Source organism: Eretmochelys imbricata, chromosome 7 (assembly GCF_965152235.1).
Source record: "Eretmochelys imbricata isolate rEreImb1 chromosome 7, rEreImb1.hap1, whole genome shotgun sequence".
Classification (NCBI taxonomy): Eukaryota; Metazoa; Chordata; order Testudines; family Cheloniidae; genus Eretmochelys; species Eretmochelys imbricata.
The window spans coordinates 8987119-8992533 of NC_135578.1; positions in this window are offsets into that span (position 1 = coordinate 8987119).

Genomic DNA, 5415 nt, shown 5'->3' on the forward strand with positions numbered 1-5415 from the left:
TTGTCTGGTTGAAATTAGAGGATAAGAGCCTACTAAATCTGCCAACTGTTGGAGTTACTCCATTAGCTCAATCAGTGGAAGCTGATGCTTATAGCCCTAGACCCCAATTCAGCAAGTTACTTACGCATGTGAGTCGTTCCATTGACTTCAATGGAATTACTCATATGCTCAGCTCTAGACACATGCCTAAGTACCTTGTCGAATTGGAACATTGGTGCTGCAGGTCCCAGCCCCAGTGAGAGGTCAGTGGGTTAGGTGACACATGCACAAAGCAGCAGTGGTAATAAAAGAAAGGACAGAAATCCACCAGTATGGCAGAAGTCTCAGGAATCCCAATGATGATTTAGTAGTTACGGTGCAATGGGCGGCAATTCCTCTGAAAAAGACAAATGCAAGGAACAAAGAGCAGCAGCCAGCAGGGCCTCACAAAGGACTGTCCCAAAAATCTGACTATAATGGAAATGGAAGAGCAAGGAGGTGACCACACCAAACGATACAGAATCAACTACACAGCAAAAATGCAGAAAGGGTTAAAAAAAACCACATAGAAAATAAGGTGAGATGTAGCCACAAGTAATGGAAGTTAATCCACCCACGGGAGATATAATCTGAGACACAGATATTCAACAGGAGGGACAGCCCTGGAAAAGGGTGCCACTGGATGAGGCTTGGAGGTGACAGTGGACAGCAAATTGGACACAAGGTTGCAATAGGACATTGAACAGAAAAGGCTGATGAAGTTTGGGAATGCAGCAGATAAAACAATCACACATCACAGAGCTAGGAGGTTTCTGTAGAATATTGTTACAACCCACAGCTGGATTAAGGCAAACCAGGGTTTTAAACACACCAGAATTTGGGAACCCTTTGGCTGCACACCTGTGACCCCACTTCCTCCGTGTGAACATGCCTCTCACTAGGAATGGTGATAGCAGGGATCACTATCAGTGAAACAAGGGTAGCAACATGGGGTCTCATTTCCATCCCAGGAGGTGCAAGCGCCCCCCCTTTTCCCCCAAACACACACACATACTGGGTGTGCCCAGTATTTACCCAGCAGCCAGGGCATATCTGCTTGGAAAGGTGAGTAGGTCTGCTGCAGTGTTTTCCTCTTGTCACATACAGAGTCCTTTGCTGGTGGAGCTCTGGATTTAAGATGCCATTCAGATGCATGGTACCGTTTACTCTTCTCATAGCTATTGTTTCAGGTTGTTTGCAGACTCAGGCAAACATCCTGGCTTCAGTTTGCTCTGGTCAAGTTCTCAAGCCTTTCTTTTCTTTCTTTTCAGTCATGAGGGCTAGAGAATTACTCTTTTCCTTCAAGGAGAGCTGAGATTGTGATGTACTCACGTGATGCAGGACCTGAGGCTCAAGGGAAAATCCTATAGTGCATATGCCTTAATTTGGCCCTGGTGCAACCACACCTTGTACATTATATTAAATTCTGGATACCTGACTGCCAGGAAGATATTGACACATTAGAGGAGGTTAAAAGAATAAATTTGCGTAAATTAACTAGGGATATTTATAGAAACTCCAAATGAAATAATATAGCAGCAGTCTATCCATGGGACCATCTGCTAATCTATGTCCCGTGGCAATTAAGGTCAACAAGGGTGGACCTATTTCATATCTTCTCTATCGAGGGCTGAGATTATGCTTCCACGTAAGCCAGAGCATGCATCTTTGGTATTTTATATTTCTGTCTAGATTTTCATAACATGGATATCACAGGGATGGGCAAAGTGCCTTCCATAAGCAGGGCAAGACCCCAAACTATTTGGGTTTGTTATCTTGGGGATGGATGGGGGCAGAGGGTGGAAAAAGTTATATCAATTTAGTTAACTGGTTCTTGGTGGTTCTTCTGTTTTAGCTGGTATATGGCTTTTGTTAGTATAGTTTTGTTTTAGGGATCTGTGGCACTGTGGGGTGAACCCAGACCTGTAAGGTGTTCTGTCACCGGCTGCCTTGTAACCTTGTGGGCCTCTGTGCTGTGCCATTTTGGCTTAGAGCCCTGAAAGCCGAAGACCAAACAAAGGGAGAAACAGGTTTCCTGCCAGACAGGAGGGAAGGCAATGTAAATTAAACACTGTGGAACCAAAACAATGGAAGTCCCATTCACAGGTGCCAACTTTCTGATGTGCCAGGGGGTGCTCGACCCCCCCCCCCCCACTCTTCCCGCCCCAACGGGAAGTGAGAAAACTACTTTGAACAAAAGCCTCTAGTTTGTTAAGCTTTGTTAAGTCTTAGAAATGTATTTTTCCTTTTGGTTGCAAGTAGCCATTTCTATCCCAATTCTTCACTGAAAGCTCTGTTCTTTGTTAATTCATTTACTCTTGTTTTATTGCACAAGCATCTCAATGCTGTGCTTCAAAGTGAAGAGCGAAATCCTCAGCCACACTAACAGGCGGGTGCTGCCTTCTGTCTCTTTAAAGGAGCAGTGAACCAGATAAGGCTTTGCGAGTGTTCCAGTGAGAGGCACTGGACATGGCCAGGGCTGACAGTCTCGGAGAGACTCAGGACTGGAAGGGCTGTTGGTGTCACCCTGCAAGGAATAACCAGGCTGAGGGAATTCAGCCTGAGGCCACTGTGCTGCTGTGGTCTCAGGGCTCTGAGCCAAAGCTGCACAACACGGAGGGACCCAGGGTTACGGGCAGGTGGTGCAGAACCCCTTACTGGTCTGAGTTGACCTCCAAAGAGTCACAGTAATGATTTATATTTATATTACAGGAAAAGCACAGGATGATTCCTATAGCTAAGTTTGCCTCATGCCCCCGGTTAATATATTACCTATACTTACACACACACACACTTCTATGGCCTGTGTTTTCAAAAGTGACTAGTGATTCTGGAGGCTTCCATTTTTAGGCATCCAATCCCACTCTGAGACACTTTAAAGGGCCTGATTTTCAAAAACTGCTGAGCAGTTGCCCTCTGAAAATCGTTGCCCTTTAAAGCGTCTCAGAGTGGATGCCCAAAAACAAAGTCCCCCAAACTTCAGTTCCTTTTTAAAACTCTCTCTCTACCTCACACACACTAATAATTCATATTTAACCTTATTTTAGACACCAGTGGGATTTGCAAAAGTGACAAAGTGACTTAGGAGCACAATTCCTATTAACTTTCATTATATTGTTTTATCTATTAATTTACAATAGCACTATAATTGTGGCATCTACATTCATCACCATTAGCGACAAGAATTAATACGGCTCAGAAAAAGTGAAGAAGATACAGAGTCTTAGATTAGAGGAAGGGTTGGCCGGAAAGATAGATTTCCCGTGTGCTCTGAAAGTGAAGAAACCTGTGCTGACAGAGCATCAGAAATCCGGGTTCTCATGGACAGGAAACTTAGGCAGAGCTGTACATTACATGCAGCCCAATACATTTGGTTAATTAAAAAAAAAAGTTATCTTTATTCTTCATTTTAAACTAGTATGCTAATCAATTACACGAATAATTTCATTGCATTACCTCTTCCTCAAGGAATTCTCTACCTTTTGCCATGAGCTAATGTCACCGATAACAAGGAGTTTTTTTGTTTTTTTAGCAGAAATGTAGCAGAACATCTATTTTAATCTGGAAATTTGGTCATAGTGACCACAGATTTGTATCAATTTGTTTCTTATTCCAGGGAAGAGATCTCCAGTGTTAAATCCTATGGATCATGCTGTACAAGTAGGGTGTTCTATGGACTCACAATTTCCCTCCCAACATTCCCAATCTCTTCCTCCACTATGTGAGTCTCAGAATGGCTTCCCCAGAAGGGGTACGTGGCCCTCTCAGTAATGCACAGGCCACAATCTGAGAACCCAGGATCGAGAGATGAACTCCAACCACAATGAACATTCCCTGGACGATCCAAACTAGCTGCTCCAAACCTAATGGTTATTATGCAATGTGACAGGGTCGGGCCAGATGCTACAGGAGAGTAATAGAAGGCAGATATATTAGCTCCAGGTTAAGTAGGTCCCTTTTCCCTGGGTAAGGTAACAGAGAAGGTTCCAGAATAATCAGGAACCTTCTGGAGACAAGACAGACAGGCTGATTAGAACACCTGCAGCCAAACAAGAAGCTGCTAGAATCAATTAAGGCGGGCTAATCAGGGCACCTGGGTTTAAAAAGGAGCTCACTTCAGTTGGTGGTGCGCATGTGAGGAGCTGAGAGTGAGAACATGTACTGTTGGAGGACTGAGGAGTACAAGCATTATCAGACACCAGGAGGAAGGTCCTATGGTGAGGATAAAGAAGGTGTTGAGAGGAGGCCATGGGGAAGTAGCCCAGGGAGTTGTAGCTTTCACACAGCTGTTCCAGGAGGCACTCTAGATAGCTGCAATCCACAGGGCCCTGGGTTGGAACCCGGAGTAGAGGGCAAGCCTGGGTTCCCCCCAAACCTCTCAACTCCTGGTCAGACACAGGAGGAGTTGACCTGGACTGTGGGTTCACGAAAACAGCCAAACTGAGGGTTGCTGTGAAGCTCCAAGGCGAGCAAATCCACCAATAAGCGCAAGACCCATCAAGGTAGAGGAGGAACTTTGTCATAGCAAGAATAGAGGAAACCATTGTTTTCGTACCCTTCTTCACTACCTAAAAAGATACAAGAAAAGGAGTACTTGTGGCACCTTAGAGACTAACCAATTTATTTGAGCATAAGCTTTCGTGAGCTACAGCTCACTTCATCGGATGCATACTGTGGAAAATACAGTAGATGTTTTTATACACACAAACCATGAAAAAATGGGTGTTTATCACTACAAAAGGTTTTCTCTCACCCCACCCTACTCTCCTGCTGGTAATAGCTTATCTAAAGTGATCACTCTCCTTACAATGTGTATGATAATCAAGGTGGGCCATTTCCAGCACAAATCCAGGTTTTCTCCCCCCCCCCAAAACAAACCCACTCTCCTGTTCGTAATAGCTTATCTAAAGTGATCACTGTCCTTACAATGTGTACGATAATCAAGGTGGGACATTTCCAGCACAAATCCAGGTTTCCTGGATTTGTGCTGGAAATGGCCCACCTTGATTATCGTACACATTGTAAGGGGAGTGATCACTTTAGATAAGCTATTACCAGCAGGAGAGTAGGGTGGGGGGAGAGAAAACCTTTTGTAGTGATAAACACCCATTTTTTCATGGTTTGTGTGTATAAAAACATCTTCTGTATTTTCCACAGTATGTATCCGATGAAGTGAGTTGTAGCTCACGAAAGCTTATGCTCAAATAAATTGGTTAGTCTCTAAGGTGCCACAAGTACTCCTTTTCTTTTTGCGCATACAGACTAACACGGCTGTTACTCTGAAACCTAAAAAGATACAATAAACCATTACTGGCTAGGGATATACATATACAGAGTGTACTGTTGTATAGATCTAAGCATTTGTGGAAAGTTTTTAAAGTTGTTGCTGTCCATTTT